This window comes from Thermobia domestica, chromosome 12 (genome assembly GCF_964235325.1).
Source record: "Thermobia domestica chromosome 12, izTheDome1.hap1.1, whole genome shotgun sequence".
In the NCBI taxonomy this organism is placed as follows: domain Eukaryota; kingdom Metazoa; phylum Arthropoda; class Insecta; order Zygentoma; family Lepismatidae; genus Thermobia; species Thermobia domestica.
Window position 1 is genome coordinate 28,454,785 of NC_137465.1, and position 21,695 is coordinate 28,476,479.

At 34.9% G+C, this 21,695-nt stretch overlaps 4 non-coding genes across 4 annotated transcripts; 2 read left to right on the forward strand and 2 right to left on the reverse strand.

Moving 5' to 3' along the window:
* The first annotated feature begins 1,096 nt into the window (after positions 1-1,096).
* TRNAC-GCA (transfer RNA cysteine (anticodon GCA)) lies at positions 1,097-1,168 on the forward strand. Its single transcript has one exon. It is a non-coding gene; the product is annotated as a tRNA-Cys (tRNA).
* A 1,885-nt stretch (positions 1,169-3,053) lies between these two features.
* Positions 3,054-3,125, reverse strand: TRNAH-GUG (transfer RNA histidin (anticodon GUG)). The gene has a single exon. It is a non-coding gene; the product is annotated as a tRNA-His (tRNA).
* Positions 3,126-10,384: 7,259 nt separating this feature from the next.
* Positions 10,385-10,456, forward strand: TRNAC-GCA (transfer RNA cysteine (anticodon GCA)). The gene has a single exon. It is a non-coding gene; the product is annotated as a tRNA-Cys (tRNA).
* A 1,884-nt stretch (positions 10,457-12,340) lies between these two features.
* TRNAH-GUG (transfer RNA histidin (anticodon GUG)) lies at positions 12,341-12,412 on the reverse strand. The gene has a single exon. It is a non-coding gene; the product is annotated as a tRNA-His (tRNA).
* Positions 12,413-21,695: the final 9,283 nt, after the last annotated feature.

Below are 21,695 nucleotides of genomic sequence, written 5' to 3' on the forward strand. Positions count from 1 at the left end.
CCATTAACTCAATGAATCCAAAAAAAAAACGAACATCGGTAGGTCTGATTGGCTACTCTCGTTTCCGCCATCGTCTGATTGGCTACTTTCGTTTCCACCATGATTGTTGGCTCAGAACTTTGCTATCTTATTGTGCGGAATGGGCAGAGTATGTGTGGCGAAATTGTTACGTATGGCTTCAAGATTTTGTTGTAAGCGCAGATCCATTATTTTAGAACATCCTTGGGGTCGACATAATCCACTGTTTCATGTGCCCGAAGACGCACTAGTTGCTCGGCGCAAAATCTGGACTACAGGAAGGATGATCAATAACATCCCAGTAGTATTACTTCGAAAGTTTTGAGTACGTCGAGCATTATTGTCAACCAATACCAGACTGAAACTCACCATTATCCGACGCTCGTTCTGGATGGCTTGTCTGAATTGTTGTAATCAATTCCTGCTGCCGAGAGTTCAGTTTACTCAAAAATCGTATTACTACACGCACTTCACATTGATGTCCTTATCTATTGGAGCCTTAATTTTCAATTGTTATAGCGGACGAGTGAACGGAAACAGAATCTACTCTCTCCACCGCTCATTGTCTACTGAACTACTACACCAGCGCTACTGGACTGACATCGCACTTTCCGGAAATTTCTTTAACATGGGCAAACGGATTTTTCTTAAAATTTCCTTGTATATAGGATCATTCATTCGTAACCCTCTATTCAAACAGAAACTACAATATTAAAAATCTACAGTTACTGGTTTCAACTTTTTCATAGTGTAAAAATGGTAATAAATAGCGAGGTATGGCTTCTGGTATGGATTCAACATTCCAAAAATCGATACTATCACGGCCATTATTACTCTACTGAAACTGGAAGTGGATATTCGATGTTTGCTTTAACTTCATGTTTCAGATTGATCCACAAAGACTAAAAACGGTAACATATAGCAAGAAGTTATTTTTCTCTTTTCTTAAATGAATTCAATGGTTCAACTAATGGTTTTGTCTCTGTCCCTATCACTCTAGAAACTACAAACGTTGGAAACCTACTACTACTTCCGGTTCCATACATGGAAGAAATAGCGTATGCCTTCTGCTTTTCATGGGGGTATAGCTCAGGGGTAGAGCATTCGACTGCAGATCGAGAGGTCCCTGGTTCAAACCCGGGTGCCCCCTAAGGTGTAAAATTTTAAACATCACATTTCTCTCCGTTTTATTCAAAGAAATACAATTGGCAATAGGGGCTATCAGTAAGAGTATTGTGTTACTCATTGATTAGACAGACAAGCTGTGAGTATTACAGGTGCTTTCTTTGTCACTTTGTCCAAGTCAGTCACAGGACCATGTTTTAAATTTAGACTTTGTATTTTATTTAATTCTCATACGTAATTCCATATAATAAAACCTACTAAAACTCATTATTCAACAATGCGAACTGCATTCGTTTACTCCATTCAACTGATTTCATTCGCTTCTGTTTCTTTCCTTTTCTTAAATATATAAGTCAATAGAGCGTTCAGAAAAGCGAAAAGAGGACTAAAAGAGAGAGGGGTTAGAAGCTAAAACCTCGCTGTTTCCGCTGCCATACAGTCATTCAAAAGTATTTTCCATTCTGAAAAGTACTTCCATTTTATTCTAAAATATCTAAAACCACATTTCAAAGAAAGTCAACTTCCAAATTTTTCAGAGTAGAGGCACACGCTAAGCCTTTGAGATTCCATACACCATATTTTAGACTGTGAATTAGGGCACCAACACTGATTTTCAAAACCCGGCGCTCGAAAAGGAAAGAAGAAAATATAACATTCTAAAAACTGCCTATAGAAAAAGTAACTAAGCTACTACAAAGTAATCTGACTCCATCTCTGCAACTACTGGATTATATTTTGAGAATAGGACTTATATTAATAATAATTGTATGCTAGAGCCAATTTTTATGACTAGGTCTTATTTTCTTGAGAATACGGGATATTCATTAAATTACGTGCTTATGTAATACGCCGTAAAATAAGTGGCTATTCGTTTGAAGTTTTCTTCACAGCGTTTGTGTTCATACTAAATCAGTATCATTCATGCCTATGCATTAATGATGGTTTAATAAATACAACTTCATATAGTTTCGAAATGTGGATCCCTCACGAAAGGGAATTATACAGAACAGTACTTTCTAATCAAATTATCCTATCTTACACTCTAAAATACCTGATAGCACACTGTAAATATACACTAGAATACAGTAAATTAGTTTAAAATCAGGAGTTTCAGAACCGAATCGGCTCTTCAAGATTTTATCCTCTCATTCTGAAATCCGTTAAACCGAGGGACGAGTATGGTTCAAAGTTATAAACAAAAAAAATACAAATACGTAAATGCAACTGTATCGAAGGAATCTTCGTGGGGAAGAAACCAATAATTAATTTCCTTAGGAAGTTTTCGGTTATTATTATAATAAAGATTACAGCCATAAGAGGCCTAATCACAGCGAAATTAAAATATCGCTAATTTTACAGTAATTATGTCAGATCTTCAAATAAATAAAAGAATCGAAATGTGGGCCAAGAGCGCGCTAGACAATATTATTTTACATGAGTTTCCGTTATCACCAGTCACCTAGTATCTCTCCGTTTGCAGCCATTTAGAAACGCGAAAATAAATGCCGATTTTAAAATTGGCTGGAAATCGAAAGCAGATGTGTGAGTCATGATAATGGTATGTTATGTAAAATAATATTGTGTAGGAAGCTCTCGTTAAGCGTTTCGATTATCTTTTATCTATTTGGATATCACATAATTACGGTAAAATTAGAGATATTTTAATTTCGCTGTGATGGAGCTTCTTAATATGGCCCAATACGCTTCCATCGGTACAGCAGCATTAGCGAGCATGTCATTTAAGTTGATCTTTTTTATATAAAAAATATTTTCTCACTCGATGGGATGAATTATATACAAAGTATTTAGGAAAGTAGACCTAAAAATACAGATTGTGTATCCTATTCTATACAATAAGAATTTACTGATGTCAGTAAAAATTTTATCTCATCCAATGGTAATATTTCCATTGCCGTGACCAGGATTCGAACCTGAGTTATTGCGGCCACAACGCAATGTCCTAACCACTAGACGATCACGGCTACGACGAGGTACAGTCATATGCATCCTCACTTTCATATTCTTCGCGAAATGAGTAACGCTTTGCTGAATACCTGTGACGTCAAACGAAGTGAAGCGTTTGAAAACTTGATCATGTGGTACAATATGGCGGTTATCGTCAGTGGTGTCATTCGACTGGTTTACCGGATTTTTTAAATACTGTTTTCCCTTTCTCAGGTTCTCGAATCCAATTGTTAAAACTGTGTCTTCACCTCTGGATCCATTATTTACTGGAAATTTTGCATTTTGTAGTACCGTAAGACGGGGTTACTTTCCACCAGATGTAAGAAATTTTAAAGAAAATCACATATAACTTACAAACCTAATGATTTAGAACACTGCTTTTAAACATGCAATATCTAGATATATAAGGAAAACACTCATGCAAGTACATGAGTAAGCATTCAGTATGACCATGATTATTGAAATATAAACTTTGGTGCAAAGTAACCCCATAGGTGAGAATGCTTTGCACCACATACAAGAAAGTACGTTCATCATACTGTACGAACATAATGTTTCTGTGCAATGTTTTTCATTCAGTATTTATACATTATACTTTCATTCAGTATTATACATTATATACACAAGACTGCAGGCAATCTACAAATATTGATACTAGAATGATGATACTGCTATCGGTACTTAGTACGAATTACTGATACTTGTAAAGAATATTATGTTTTTTCTGGTACTTGCACAGGAATCATATTCTAATCGTTTAGCACATGTCCCACGGAAATGCCAACTCAGGAACAGAATAAAATCCCAATGAACTGATTTGCCTTGGTTGCTCTTTATGTCCAAGAATATCATCTCAGCCGTAATCAGTTGATAATTAACAGGGTTTGCAGCTTTCAAGTTGAAACCTGCCCACATTGCAGAATTTCTTTCTTTCTTTTTTCTTTATTCTTTTTTTTTTTTAATCTAATGTTGGTCATTCGTATGTGTATAAGTTTCAAGCCCCACAAAATTTCTAGTTATTTCTAAGAAAATTAAGCCTTTCTGGGGGAAGCTCTTCTCCAACTGTTTCTGGTTTCACCACTGTTCGTGATTTATTTTCCAAAAAAGAAATCCATTCCGGCATCTACTCGAAAGGAAATTTACCTATAATTAGAAGGCAGAAGATATCGGTAGTAATAATTTCCTATTTAAGAGGTTACCTTGGACCGGTCCAAAGTAACCCTGATTAGAGGCTGAAATCACCTTCTCCTAGTTTTATTTTTTCAACGACTTTGAAACGTTTCGCACTTCAGTTTCAACTATTGCTTCAAAGTCCCATTATACACAGTAGTGTTCTACAAAACTGACTTACCTTGGACGGAAATTCTTGTAGGTGATATCTTTCAAACTTTTTCGGCCTTTACCGTGACCACTTTCCACACCTCTACTACAACAAACCCTCCAGGTAATTAGAATTGAAGTTAAACGCCAACATTATTGCCAAAATACAGTTACATGTTCTATCTTACGATGGCAGTTCAAACTTTCTCTTTACAGTTTATGGTTTTACCGACAGAGAAGTTTGCAATTCTTTTCATATTTTGTGCAAGGTAACCCCGTCTTACGTTAATTTCTTTTTAATTAATAGAAAATGTCCGTACCAATGAAAATTAATGTATAAAATGTCAATATAAATATGCTATATGACTTAATCCTAGTCATTATTACTAGTATTATTGGAATAAATCATAACAATAATAATATAATCATACAATATTAATACTAAGTCAAAATGAAACTGGTTATTAAATACCAATCATAGAACCTGTTTTTTAAGTGATTTGAATGATACTACTGGTTATCATCCTAAATTTCGAACTTATGATTCAAGTGATGGAAGTTACATTTTCTCTAAAGATCATTCCAAAATGTATTCTTTCACCAATAAGCAAGGTTCTTCTTTGTTATCAGTAGGCTAGAGCTGCTACAGGCACAGATGTCAGGGTAGATTAGACGGTATTAGAGTAAACGTTCATAGGAGTACTAATATAGCAGCCATTTTCACGTATGTGAAGTTGGCTCCCCCATTTTAATATTTCGATTCGAAACTGAAGCCAATCTATTGTTTTTGTTTGTTATTGATTGTTTTTAAGAAAAAAATCGTTTGTTTCGAAAAACATACAGAAATATTCAAAAAATAAAGTTGGGGGGACAACTTCACACTAGTCCCCCACTTCAAAATTTCGATTCGAAACCGAAGCCAATCGTTTGTTTTTCGCTTGTTATTGATTGTTTCGAAGAAAAAATCGTTTGTTTCGAAAAATGTACGGACATATTCAAAAAATAAAGTTGGGGTCCAACTTCACGCTGCCCCCCACTATCAAATTTCTAATCCAAACTAATTCCAATCGTTTGTTTTTCGTTTGTTATTGATTGTTTTGAAGAAAAAATAGTGTGTTTCGAAAAACGTACGGAGATTTTCACTAAATAAAATTTGGGAGTTGGCAATTTCCCGCTGGGCTCTCTAGTATGAAATGTCGACTCACAACTGAAGCCAATCGTTAGTTTCTCGTTTGTTATTGATTGTTTTAAAGAAAAAATAGTTTGCTTCGGAAAACGTAAAGAAATATTCACAAAATAAAGTCGGGGGCCAATTTCACGCTGCCCCCCAGTTTCTACTTTCGACTCCAAACTGATTCCAATCATTTGTTTTTCGTTTGTTATTGTTTGTTCTGAAGAAAAATCGTTTGTTTCGAAAAACGTACAAAAATATTCAAAAAATAAAGTTGGGGGCCAATTTTACGCTGCCCCCCACTTTCTACTTTCGTCTCCAAACTGATTCCAATCGTTTGTTTTTCGTTTGTTATTGTTTGTTTTGAAGAAAAATCGTTTGTTTCGAAAAACGTACAAAAATATTCAAAAAATAATGCTGGAGGGGGCAACTTTACACTAGCCCCTCACTTTCAAATTTCGATTCGAAACCGAAGCCAATCATTTGTTTTTCGTTTGTTATTGATTGTTTTGAAGAAAAAATCGTTTGTTTCGAAAAACGTACGGTCATATTCACAAAATAAAGTTGGGGACCAACTTCATGCTGCAACCACTTTCAAATTTCTAATCCAAACTAATGCCAATCATTTGTTTTTCGTTTGTTATTGATTGTTTTGAAGAAAAAATCGTTTGTTTCGAAAAAATTACGGAGATTTTCACTAAATAAAATTTGGGGGTTGCCAATTGGAAACTCGTTGGAAACTCTAAAGTACGCAGATCTCAACGAGGTAACATTTGTAGAATCCCTTCCACATTCTTAGAAAAAGTCGCCCTGAAAATAAATGTAATTTACGACAAAAAACTGAGACTCAAAAACTTGTCCAACTTTGGCCTCCTCCCCCATACAAGCAACAAGTACGCATATAGGAGTATTAGCATGTAGTGAACTACTTCATCGATTTCTAAACCAATTTTTATGTGTGCACCCCAAGGGGGAAAGAAATGCCATCTCCAAAATCCTGATGGAACAAAAAGGGAGTTTCCCACCCCCGTCCGTTGAAGTACTGTCAGATACATGAAATACATATTGGCGGGATGCTTCATCCTTCATAATCACATTGATACCAAAATTATCTTCCTACTTTAATTAGAGAGTAAGTTATAGAAGTTTAAATTGAATCACATCAAGGAGCGACCAGAATGTATTCTACAGCATGAAACGGCTCAATGGCACCCCTAGCTTTATTTTTGAATATTCATGTACGTTTTTCTGAACAAACAATTTTTTCTTCAAAACAATCAATAACAAACGAAAAACTAACGATTAGCTTCCGTTTTGAGTCGACATTTCATACTAGTGAGCCCAGCCGGAAATTGCAATCCCCCAAATTTTATTTAGTGAAAATCTCCGTAACTTTTTCGGAACAAACGATTTTTTCTTCAAAACAATAGATGACAAACGAAAAACAAACGATTGGCATTCGTTTGGAATCGAAATTTGAAAGTGGGGGGGGGTAGTGTGAAGTTGACCACCCAATTTTATTTTCTGAATATGTCCGTACGTTTATCGAAACAAACGATTTTTTCTTCAAAACAACAATAACAAACGAAAAACAAACGATTTGCTACGATTTCGAATCGAAATTTTAAAATGGGGGCTATTGTGAGTTTGGCCCCCCAAATTTTATTTTTTGAATATTTCTGTACGTTTTTCGAAACAAACGATTTTTTCTTCAAAACAATCAATAACATACGAAAAAACAAACGATTGGCATCAGTTTGGAGTCGAAAGTTGAAAAGGGGGCAGCGTAAAATCGCCCCCCCCAACTTCATTTTGTGAATATGTCCGTACGTTTTTCAAAACAAACGATTCTTTCTTCAAAACAAACAATATCAAACGAAAAACTAACGATTGGCTTCAGTTCTGAGTCGACATTTCATACTAGAGAGCCCAGCGGGAAATTGCCAACCCCAAATTTTATTTAGTGAAAATCTCCGTAATTTTTTCGAAACAAACGATTTTTCTTCAAAACAATCAATAGCAAACGAAAAACAAACGACTGGCATTAGTTTGGAATCGAAATTTGAAAGTGGAGGGGCAGCGTGAAGTTGGCCCCCCAAATTTATTTTCTGAATATGTCCGTACGTTTTTCGAAACAAACTATTTTTTCTTCAAAACAATCAATAACAAACGAAAAACAAATGATTGGCTTCGGTTTCGAATCGAAATTTTAAAGTGGGGGGCTAGTGTGAAGTTGTCCCCCCCAACTTTATTTTTTGAATATTTCTTTACGTTTTCCGAAACAAATGATTTTTTCTTCAAAACAATCAATAACAAACGAAAAACAATCGATTGGCTTCAGTTACGAATTGAAATTTGAAAGTGGGGGGGAAACTTCACATATGTGCCATTTTCGGAGTTCTCGGAATTGTTTCAGACATTTAGATTAGTTAATCGTTTGCTTTTGTTTTCTTCATTAGCCAGCGCGTTGGAATTGGAAAATAAGTTGTTATTATTCGTACAATTTAAATTTAGTATTCGTCTCTTGGTTTGATTTTCAGATGAGAAGTGAAAATAGATTGTCTTCGAAATTCGACACATTCTCTTTACATTTGACATGTCAGTTTATGCATCAAAATGTAACAAATCAATGGAGGCGAGTTCCGAATTTCAAACCCGCTAAAACAAGATGTGAAAAATATACATTTAGCATATGAAGGTATAGAAAATTCTGAAATGATATGAACTTGTAAGCTTGGAGCCCGTCTTCCCCGTATGGTTGATATTCTGCGTGCCCTACTGATAAAAATATAAAAGTTCCACTTTTAAATATAGTTCTGCTTTATAAAGTTATAATGCACCTATGATCCCTTCACTGTTTTCTGTTTTTAAGAAAAATAAAAATAAAAATAACTTAATGACAATAAAGAGAATGGGGAAAGTGTATGTACTATCCATAAAATTTTGTTGAGTAAATTAACGAATAATTTTAGTGGCACCGATTTCTGAATAACTTTGGGGAAATTTATTCGAGTATATTATAGTTTCCTTTAACAGATATTCAAACATAAATATCCAGATATTAAGGAAGCCCAAGGAAACTTTGAGGACCGCTCCATTCCCGGATCGGTGCCTTTCACTGTTCCCATCATGTCTGTTCTTATAGATCAGAAATCTGGGGCGTTTATTTTATGAGGTCAGTAATTATTGTGAACTCAAATTTCTTCTCTAAATGAAATTACTTAAAATCAATTTAATGTCCTTATAAACTTCCAAACTTTGGTATGTACAAGTATCGGAACTCATATAGAAAGGCCATGTCCATCTGTGAGTTTGTCAATATGAATCACAGCATAACACAGCGTGGGAATATTTTGTCGATAACAACTCGGTATTACAAGAAAACGAGAACAATTCGAACAAAAAAAGAAAGGAAGGAAGAATCATTTGGTTATCACTGACATACACTCGCAGATAGAGAACTTTTATTATAGACATTAGAAAAGTAAAACACTACATTACTTTTCAACGTCTTAACCATTCAAATTGGAGCAATTTCCATAACGTTTTACAAGGTTTGACATTCCTTCTACAAAAAGATGTCCTGCCTGGGAATGAAGCCGTTCGCTAACAGCATTGTGAAGTGCATTGTCGAAGCGGGGCGACCAAGGATGTTATAAAGTAGAGGGTTTAGCGATATGTATCTTCATTCCATTAACTCAATGAATCCAAAAAAAAACGAACATCGGTAGGTCTGATTGGCTACTCTCGTTTCCGCCATCGTCTGATTGGCTACTTTCGTTTCCACCATGATTGTTGGCTCAGAACTTTGCTATCTTATTGTGCGGAATGGGCAGAGTATGTGTGGCGAAATTGTTACGTATGGCTTCAAGATTTTGTTGTAAGCGCAGATCCATTATTTTAGAACATCCTTGGGGTCGACATAATCCACTGTTTCATGTGCCCGAAGACGCACTAGTTGCTCGGCGCAAAATCTGGACTACAGGAAGGATGATCAATAACATCCCAGTAGTATTACTTCGAAAGTTTTGAGTACGTCGAGCATTATTGTCAACCAATACCAGACTGAAACTCACCATTATCCGACGCTCGTTCTGGATGGCTTGTCTGAATTGTTGTAATCAATTCCTGCTGCCGAGAGTTCAGTTTACTCAAAAATCGTATTACTACACGCACTTCACATTGATGTCCTTATCTATTGGAGCCTTAATTTTCAATTGTTATAGCGGACGAGTGAACGGAAACAGAATCTACTCTCTCCACCGCTCATTGTCTACTGAACTACTACACCAGCGCTACTGGACTGACATCGCACTTTCCGGAAATTTCTTTAACATGGGCAAACGGATTTTTCTTAAAATTTCCTTGTATATAGGATCATTCATTCGTAACCCTCTATTCAAACAGAAACTACAATATTAAAAATCTACAGTTACTGGTTTCAACTTTTTCATAGTGTAAAAATGGTAATAAATAGCGAGGTATGGCTTCTGGTATGGATTCAACATTCCAAAAATCGATACTATCACGGCCATTATTACTCTACTGAAACTGGAAGTGGATATTCGATGTTTGCTTTAACTTCATGTTTCAGATTGATCCACAAAGACTAAAAACGGTAACATATAGCAAGAAGTTATTTTTCTCTTTTCTTAAATGAATTCAATGGTTCAACTAATGGTTTTGTCTCTGTCCCTATCACTCTAGAAACTACAAACGTTGGAAACCTACTACTACTTCCGGTTCCATACATGGAAGAAATAGCGTATGCCTTCTGCTTTTCATGGGGGTATAGCTCAGGGGTAGAGCATTCGACTGCAGATCGAGAGGTCCCTGGTTCAAACCCGGGTGCCCCCTAAGGTGTAAAATTTTAAACATCACATTTCTCTCCGTTTTATTCAAAGAAATACAATTGGCAATAGGGGCTATCAGTAAGAGTATTGTGTTACTCATTGATTAGACAGACAAGCTGTGAGTATTACAGGTGCTTTCTTTGTCACTTTGTCCAAGTCAGTCACAGGACCATGTTTTAAATTTAGACTTTGTATTTTATTTAATTCTCATACGTAATTCCATATAATAAAACCTACTAAAACTCATTATTCAACAATGCGAACTGCATTCGTTTACTCCATTCAACTGATTTCATTCGCTTCTGTTTCTTTCCTTTTCTTAAATATATGTCAATAGAGCGTTCAGAAAAGCGAAAAGAGGACTAAAAGAGAGAGGGGTTAGAAGCTAAAACCTCGCTGTTTCCGCTGCCATACAGTCATTCAAAAGTATTTTCCATTCTGAAAAGTACTTCCATTTTATTCTAAAATATCTAAAACCACATTTCAAAGAAAGTCAACTTCCAAATTTTTCAGAGTAGAGGCACACGCTAAGCCTTTGAGATTCCATACACCATATTTTAGACTGTGAATTAGGGCACCAACACTGATTTTCAAAACCCGGCGCTCGAAAAGGAAAGAAGAAAATATAACATTCTAAAAACTGCCTATAGAAAAAGTAACTAAGCTACTACAAAGTAATCTGACTCCATCTCTGCAACTACTGGATTATATTTTGAGAATAGGACTTATATTAATAATAATTGTATGCTAGAGCCAATTTTTATGACTAGGTCTTATTTTCTTGAGAATACGGGATATTCATTAAATTACGTGCTTATGTAATACGGCCTAAAATAAGTGGCTATTCGTTTGAAGTTTTCTTGACAGCGTTTGTGTTCATACTAAATCAGTATCATTCATGCCTATGCATTAATGATGGTTTAATAAATACAACTTCATATAGTTTCGAAATGTGGACCCCTCACGAAAGGGAATTATACAGAAAAGTACTTTCTAATCAAATTATCCTATCTTACACTCTAAAATACCTGATAGCACACTGTAAATATACACTAGAATACAGTAAATTAGTTTAAAATCAGGAGTTTCAGAACCGAATCGGCTCTTCAAGATTTTATCCTCTCATTCTGAAATCCGTTAAACCGAGGGACGAGTATGGTTCAAAGTTATAAACAAAAAAAAATACAAATACGTAAATGCAACTGTATCGAAGGAATCTTCGTGGGGAAGAAACCAATAATTAATTTCCTTAGGAAGTTTTCGGTTATTATTATAATAAAGATTACAGCCATAAGATGCCTAATCACAGCGAAATTAAAATATCGCTAATTTTACAGTAATTATGTCAGATCTTCAAATAAATAAAAGAATCGAAATGTGGGCCAAGAGCGCGCTAGACAATATTATTTTACATGAGTTTCCGTTATCACCAATCACCTAGTATCTCTCCGTTTGCAGCCATTTAGAAACGCGAAAATAAATGCCGATTTTAAAATTGACTGGAAATCGAAAGCAGATGTGTGAGTCATGATAATGGTATGTTATGTAAAATAATATTGTGTAGGAAGCTCTTGTTAAGCGTTTCGATTATCTTTTATCTATTTGGATATCACATAATTACGGTAAAATTAGAGATATTTTAATTTCGCTGTGATGGAGCTTCTTAATATGGCCCAATACGCTTCCATCGGTACAGCAGCATTAGCGAGCATGTCATTTAAGTTGATCTTTCTTATATAAAAAATATTTTCTCACTCGATGGGATGAATTATATACAAAGTATTTAGGAAAGTAGACCTAAAAATACAGATTGTGTATCCTATTCTATACAATAAGAATTTACTGATGTCAGTAAAAATTTTATCTCATCCAATGGTAATATTTCCATTGCCGTGACCAGGATTCGAACCTGGGTTATTGCGGCCACAACGCAATGTCCTAACCACTAGACGATCACGGCTACGACGAGGTACAGTCATATGTATCCTCACTTTCATATTCTTCGCGAAATGAGTTACGCTTGGCTGAATACTTGTGACGTCAAACGAAGTGAAGCGTTTGAAAACTTGATCATGTGGTACAATATGGCGGTTATCGCCAGTGGTGTCATTCGACTGGTTTACCGGATTTTTTAAATACTGTTTTCCCTTTCTCAGGTTCTCGAATCCAATTGTTAAAACTGTGTCTTCACCTCTGGATCCATTATTTACTGGAAATTTTGCATTTTGTAGTACCGTAAGACGGGGTTACTTTCCACCAGATGTAAGAAATTTTAAAGAAAATCACATATAACTTACAAACCTAATGTTTTAGAACACTGCTTTTAAACATGCAATATCTAGATATATAAGGAAAACACTCATGCAAGTACCAAATTTCACAATATTAAATTCCCACGTTAAGCGGGTTTGCATATCCAGGCTCCTAACTATGAAAACATTTGCGCTCAGTCCAACCTCAATCATTTCACGAATTCAACCTGTTTTACGTATGTTATTAGGACATATTATCGATTGTGATTTATTCTAAAAACACTATTATACATTGCAAGAGCTGTAACGTCCAAATATTTACTGAGAACTCATAGTCGTATCGGAATAAACAAAAGCGAGTATGGAACAGTAAACTGCTTTCACAAAAGGCAAAAGAAGATGTGCAAAGGCATACAAAGCGGTCGAGTGGTTTGGGTCGATATACTATCAATCACATGTTTGTGTGTTCAAACCCGGTAGCCAGTTGTTTCTTTTTTTTTTAAGTGTCTTCCTATTTTCATCCGGAGGCTGAACATATTTCTTTGAGTAACTCATTGAAAACTTCTTTCTTTCAAATTCGATTAGAACGGAAGATTATATGAATTGCGAATCTTAAATCCATAGTTTAAAAAATGAAGTATACTCACTACTCCATTATCCTCTGATTTGTAACGAAGAACTATTTATAAACAGTGATGACTGCAGAAAATTATGCTCGGGGGGAATTTCAATATGCGGATGGAGGGCAAACATTGGTAGTCCACATTGAGCAGGATCGAATATATGGTCCTGAAGGCGGAAATTTCTTAGCTCGAGAGGGGTCTCAAATTCTCCCTCAGATCACGTCCTGAAAGCATCATTGCTTAAAAGCTTTACGTAACAAATATAATATTACATTTGTTTCTCGTTCTACATTTTGAATTGGTAAAATCATAACTTATAGAGGATTATAATAAAAGCATAAAAATGATAATATTAATCATGTATAAATTATCCTGTAAGTTACCAACTTTGGGTCAGATTAAAACTCAAATATTTGTTTTTTGATTGCACTTAGAAGAAGTCCTCTCTATATAATCCTGATTGGAAAGAAATGTTTAACACTAATTAATTAATCAATATTTATACGAATATTTTTTTTTTTATTTTACTATTTTTACTATTCAATATTATATACACTTCATTTCCAAAATCAAAATCTCGAAAATGTATATTTACGAGTGCAGATTCGCAAATAAATGATTGTTTATCATATATATTGGTCTCTATTCGAAATTCTATTTAATGGAATCCGACTGGAACACAGACAGATACATCGAGAACAGGTGAAAAAAAAAGAGAGAAAAGCGTTGTACCCGGCGGGGACTCGAAGTAAGTTCGAATGGAGCTTTATAAGCCGAACGCCTTAGACCACTCGGCTATGGTAACAACTAGTGATTGTAGCAAAGGCTTTGAGTAGTAGTTCTTATTACAGAATAACATTTTCTATTGCCTAAAATTTAAACCTAATTTACTTTGATATAATATATCTATTAATTTGTTTCATGAACACGTTTTCGTTACTTTGATGAATGATGTATGTTGTTGATATAGATTCTGTTACACGTTCTTTCGTAAATATTATAGAAAGTATCAGGGTTATTTATGATCTTTTATGGAAATTGACTGGCGCATGCGCAGTACACAGACAGTTCAATTGCAAGGCGAGGAAGGAAATGCTAACACACTGTTAGAATGTTTCCCTCGCAAGCTGTAGTTCCCAACCGAGGGACGGCGGGACGCACTTCCTCCTCCTGGGGTGGCGTGAAGAGTTTACGAAGTCCCTTCGTTGTGTTATATTTCTTGAATGGATTATACACAATATCCAGTCACATCTTCTACACATTTGGAAATGATAAATCCTAGTATAAATAAACCGTCCTCCACACACAGTGATTGTTGCTTTTCGAAGATTATAAACTGAAACATTTTTTATTTCATTAGAATATAAAAGTTTCAATGGGAAGGGTTATAAGCCCCTCAACCCCGTGGGTCTTCAATATATCACCGCCTAAACTGTAACTTTCAAGTTAGAATCGAAAAATGGAGACATGTGACGTATTAAATATATTTTTAGTTCATTATACATTTTCATAAATAAAATATCCACAATTACAATGACAGTAAATGCTAAGTAATTATTGTAAATCTTTGTACTTTAATTTTCCCTCTTTCTTCTCAACTGAGCTTGAAAAGTGTAAAAATGGGAGGTTAAGAATTTCAAATATTACGTATATTTTAGCGTATTACGAAATTGTATTTAATAGAATGCCTTAGTCAACTCGGCTAATGTGACAAGTTAAAATATAGTAAGCGTGTTTCATGTTCAATCTTTTGTTACAGTATTACATTTATTTTGTATTCTCTGAAGTTTAGGCCTATTTTGGCCTGATGTAATAGTCTGTTGAAATTGTTTTATGTTTACGGTATTCTTTACTTTGACGAATGATGTTGTTAATATAGGTTCTATTACGTATTCGGTCATAAATATTACAGCAATTGTCATGATTATTTATGATCTTTCATGAAAATTGACTGGTGCATGCGCAGTAGAAACAGAAAGATGCACTTTACCGACATTTGTCATGCACGCCAGAACGCAAATTTCTAACAGGTTCTCAAAATGCCTCGCTCTAAATGTTGTGGAGAACTGTGTGATTCTCTGAGAGGAGAAATCATAGGCCGAGCAAAAATGGGACAAACTGTGCCTCAGATTGCTAGAGATCTGGGATGTGACAAGAAAACGGTCAAGAAATGGGTTCAGCGACATGAAGAAGGTGGTGAATGGTTCAGGTCTCGGTCAAGAAGTGGAAGGCCAAAAGTGACAACTGCAGCTCAAGATCAAGCTTTAGTTACAGAAGTAATCAACAGACCTCTACGCCACACGTCAATCCTGTTGGCCAATCCAGAGAATATAATTGTTCTAACGAAACAATAAGAAGAAGATTATTGGGGGCTGGTCTACACTGTTCAAGACCCGCTAGGAAGACTCTCCTGACTGAATGTCACAAGGCCAGACGAATGGAATGGGCACAGAATAACATAACCCAACCTCAGTCATATTGGAACTTAGTCATCTGGACCGACGAGAAGGTTTTCAAGTCTAACCAACAATGCAGAGTTATATTGTATAGACGGCGCGGAACCAGGTATGCTAAACAAACTATTATCAGAACCTCTTGTTTAGGACGAAAATCAGCACACTTTTCGGGATACATGACGGCTGCTGGTCCTGGAGATTTGGTTGCGGTGACTGAGAGAATGAACAGCAGTGTTTACATTAATATCCTCGAAAATACGTTGTTACCGTCCTTAGAAAGAAACTGCCCCGAACAGGAAGAATATATATTTATGCATGACAACACACTTCCCGGCAAACACAAGAGTGTCTAAGTGAACATCCAGAGTTAATTTTTATTGAGTGGCCCCCTCTATCCCCAGATCTGAACCCAATTGAACATCTGTGGGCCTACATGATGCAAGAATGGGAAGAAAGACATGAAGACAGAGACCAAACGTTTCTTCAAAATCGTGTTATGGAACTGTGGCAACATTTTCGTGACACACCATCGTATTGCTATCTAGTATCCCCTCCAGACTTCAAGAAGTTATTGACCCTGGAGGTGACTAAACGAAATACTAGTGTGTTATTTTTTGTGTAAACATTTATTTAAGTTTCATTTATTTATTCTATTTTTTCAAGAGAAATACTTTCGTTCTTCATTCTTTTACAATAATTACTTAGCATTTACTGTCATTGTAATTGTGGATATTTTATTTATGAAAATGTATAATGAACTAAAAATATATTTAATACGTCACATGTCTCCATTTTTCGATTCTAACTTGAAAGTTACAGTTTAGGCGGTGATATATCGAAGACCCACGGGGTTGAGGGGGTTATAACCCTTCCCATTGAAACTTTTATATTCTATTGAAATAAAAAGTGTTTCAGTTTATAATCTTCGAAAAGCAACAATCACTGTGTGTGGAGGACGGTTTATTTATACTAGGATTTATCACTTCCAAATGTGTAGAAGATGTGACTGGATATTGTGTATAATCCATTCAAGAAATATAACACAACGAAGGGACTTCGTAAACTCTTCACGCCACCCCAGGAGGAGGAAGTGCGTCCCGCCGTCCCTCGGTTGGGAACTACAGCTTGCGAGGGAAACATTCTAACAGTGTGTTAGCATTTCCTTCCTCGCCTTGCAATTGAACTGTCTGTGTACTGCGCATGCGCCAGTCAATTTCCATAAAAGATCATAAATAACCCTGATACTTTCTATAATATTTACGAAAGAACGTGTAATAGAATCTATATCAACAACATACATCATTCATCAAAGTAACGAAAACGTGTTCATGTAACAAATTAATAGATATATTATATCAAAGTAAATTAGGTTTAAATTTTAGGCAATAGAAAATGTTATTCTGTAATAAGAACTACTACTCAAAGCCTTTGCTACAATCACTAGTTGTTACCATAGCCGAGTGGTCTAAGGCGCTCGGCTTATAAAGCTCCATTCGATCTTACTTCGAGTCCCTTCCGGGTACAACGCTTGTCTCTCTTTTTTTTTTCACCTGTTCTCGATGTATCTGTCTATGTTCCTGTCGGATTCGATTAAATGGAATTTCGAATAGAGACCAATATATATGATAAATAATCATTTATTTGCGAATCTGCACTCGTAAATATACATTTTCGAGATTTTGATTTTGGAAATGAAGTGTATATATTATTGAATAGTAAAAATAGTAAAATAAAAAAATATTCGTATAAATATTGATTAATTAATTAGTGTTAAACATTTCTTTCCAATCAGGATTATATAGAGAGGACTTCTTCTAAGTGCAATCCGAAAACAAATATTTGAGTTTTAATCTGACCCAAAGTTGGTAACTTACAGGATAATTTATACATGATTAATATTATCATTTTTATGCTTTTATTATAATCCTATATAAGTTATGATTTTACCAATTCAAAATGTAGAACGAGAAACAAATGTAATATTATATTTGTTACGAAAAGCTTTTAAGCAATGATGCTTTTAGGACGTGATCTGAGGGAGAATTTGAGACCCCTCTCGAGCTAAGAAATTTCCGCCTTCAGGACCATATATTCAATCGTGCTCAATGTGGACTACCAATGTTTGCCCTCCATCCGCTTATTGAAATTTCCCCCGAGCATAATTTTCTGCAGTCATCACTGTTTATAAATAGTTTTTCGTTACAAATCAGAGGATAATGGAGTAGTGAGTATACTTCATTTTTTTAAGTATGGATTTAAGATTCGCAATTCATATAATCTTCCGTTCTAATCGAATTTGAAAGAAAGAAGTTTTCAATGAGTTACTCAAAGAAATATGTTCAGCCTCCGGATGAAAATAGGAAGACACTTAAAAAAAAAGAAACAACTGGCTACCGGGTTTGAACACACAAACATGTGATTGATAGTATATCGACCCAAACCACTCGACCGCTTTGCATGCCTTTGCACATCTTCTTTTGCCTTTTGTGAAAGCAGTTTACTGTTCCATACTCGCTTTTGTTTATTCCGATACGACTATGAGTTCTCAGTAAATATTTGGACGTTACAGCTCTTGCAACGTATAATAGTGTTTTTAGAATAAATCACAATCGATAATATGTCCTAATAACATACGTAAAACAGGTTGAATTCGTGAAATGATTGAGGTTGGACTGAGCGCAAATGTTTTCATAGTTAGGAGCCTGGATATGCAAACCCGCTTAACGTGGGGATTTAATATTGTGAAATTTGGTACTCCCATGCGCAAAAAATATTGCGCGTATACTGTAACTCATAATTTTTCGCAATTATTCCATTTTCCATATGTTCATTGGTAAAATTCAGTTATTAGTACGTGGAGATAATAGAAATCAATCCATCTAAGGAGATATTTCCAAAAAATATAATAAAATAATAAAAATATAAGCAAAAAACAAAATTATGTTCGGTTTTGTGTATACTGGCAATAATGTTTTCGAGGGAATTTTTGGAGTAGCACAGCACGATTGCAGAGGGAATAACAAGATTAGTAGGAGAACAGCTGAATCAAGGAACTGGAAGTTGGAGCAACATATTGCATTTATTGGCTTAAATCTAGGGTGTAAATTGTCTGCCAAATATAAATTAGCTTCTGTAAGCAAGATGTTATACGGAAAATATAAACAAAGAGAAAAACTGTTGTCTTAAGTTTGGAAGTGACTTGCTCTATAGCCATGAGCATTTATTTCTTAAGAAAAAGATAGGCAACAAAAGAAAATTTGTGTGGTCAAGTGGGTAGAGTGACGGACTAGTAATTCTTATACTGTTTTGACACCAGATCGAATCCCATCCGGTCCTGTTCAATTTTTTTTCTTTACAAAACATTGTAGAAAATGTATAATTTTTAAGTTAATAAGAAACGAAATAATATAATAATGAAATAACTTTTTGTTTTCCTGATGACGTATTTATTCAGAATTAGCTTACTATTTATTACTAATAGCGATTGTTTTTTAGTTTATGGTATGGTATGCTTAACCGTTCCCTCTCCGTTTTTACACAGCTTCAACTCACTGCGAGTGTCTGTGAGTCAGGAACAGGAAAAAACAAAACAAGAGCAACTTGCAGCTTTACACACAGCGTGAGGAACACAGTCACAGCGATAGCTCGTTGTCATGAAGAAAAAAACTGTTCTAGTGTTTCTGTGTGTGTGTTTCTTTTTAAAGTATTGACTCTCTCTCTCTCTCCTTTTGTTTCATATCCACAAGTGCAAGAAATGCAAGTCTGTGTGAAAAAAAAAAATCAAGAGTGCTTTCTTTAAACAAAACTAAATGTTACAGCTCTCTTTGTGAGGAACGCGAATGCTTCCAAAAGATGCCATGAATATTACCTATAATCGTACCGAATTATACAGTAGCGTGACAAACTGATAATAAAATTATGTAACATGCATAAGCTTTTTTTTTTTTAGAGTAACCACACATTAAACATAACAAATTAAATTTTTGGGATTACGAATTATCACATTACGTGTCGGTGTAGGCCTATTCGTTTTCACATTCGAGCGACGAAAAAAGAAAGTGTGGTGATAGTTATAAAAACCGAATACCAGATTTCAATAAATTCAAGTTACATGGCTCCTACATAGCGAAAAAAATGATTTTTCGATGTCTGTCCATCTATTTGTCTCTCGGTTCGTCACGCTTTTACACGCACTCAAATAGAGGCCATACTGTTCAACGTATCTGCACCGAATTCTAGACATAACGTTTTAGTAACATAATATCTTTCGAATTTTATGTCCTTCGACACTTAAAAGCAAGGGTAATTTACTGAAGGATTAAAATTTAAAATAATTCTATTTTCTGAAATAAAAAAAAGCTGTGACGATTTTATTTACTTTTGATAAATATATATTTTATTAACAAATCTCCACCACATATGAATAATTTTTCTGAAAAAATATATATGGTGTAATTTACTGTATGGTATGCGTTCTTTTTGCACAATTTTCTCAACCACATTTCATAAATAAACGTATCATTAATTACCTAACAATATGTCAACTCGTTGGAAGGAGTAGCTTAATCTTAGGGTGAGCTTTCCCCCGATGGTTTTCCCATTAACGCCTCAGGCAATTTTGTTCATATTTCGTAAAAAAATATTTCATTAATAAACTAACATAGAGCATAAATAGTTTATTCCGATAACATACAGAAGAAGTGGTTTTCTCAAGGGTTGATTTTTTTTTGGACAATTGTCTCAGTTATTACTGAAATTTGTATTTTTACTGAAATTTGTTCTAATTTCAGTAAAAATATTTTCTGTAATAATCTTACAATATGGTATAACTCGCTTGTTCCGAAAAGAAAAATCCAAAAGAGATAGTTTACTTTGATAGTGAAATTTTTCCCGACGATTTGCTTAAAAATTACTTGATATACTGTCAAAATTACAGATAGAAAAGTTTACCTTTGGGGGTAAGCTTTTCCCGATGACCTTCCTAAAAACAACTCAGGAGATGTTTGTTGTTCATATTTTATAAATACGTATTACATAAATAACCTAGCTATATGGTATAATTCCCTCATCCGGAAAATCTAGAAATGGTATATTACTTTTGACAGTAAGTTTTACCCTGCGATTTTCTCAAGAACGACTCAGGTGATTGTGTTCGTATTTCATAAATAAATGTTTTATGAAAACACTAACAATATAGCATAGCTCGTTTATACTGAAAAGATCCACAAGGGATAATTTATTCTTGGGGGTGACTTTTTGCATAATTTTCTCAGAAATTACTCAGACGCTTTTGCTTATTGTTCACATACAATTATATCCTTTATAATTCTAATATATGGATCAAGTTATTTCTAACGGAAATATGACCAATGGGTACTTTACTTTTGGGCCTGAAGTTTCTTCTAGCAAAGTTTTCCAAAACATTATTGTATTCGCAATTTCCCAAATAAATGTATCAATAACAGTTGCAGCCTAACATAAGTCAGTGTAAAATATTCGAGCGAGAAAGTACAGTGCGTTTACTCCGTACCCTTTCTTAAATATATTTTTAAATGTTACACCTAATCACAATTTTCCGAACAAAATCGAAACTTCTTTTTAAATGTGCCTTGTTGTGGTCAAATGGTTCAAGTGCATTGGTTCTGGATTAGATTTCCAGTGAGAGCTAGTGTATCTTCATCCAAGAGATGTGACACGTCGGTGCAAAGAAGAAAGTGTTTAAATAAGCCTAACCAAGCTAATCAACAAAAGAAATAATACAATGTTACGAAATTATCGTAGAAACGTTGTTAATATTAGGTAGGTTCGACTGGAATGCCCAAACAATTGTCAATTCCAAAGGTCTTTGTTTTCGTCCGGCGGGAGCTCATGTGGTTCGGATTTCACGTTAATCAGTAGGTCCACGTCTCATA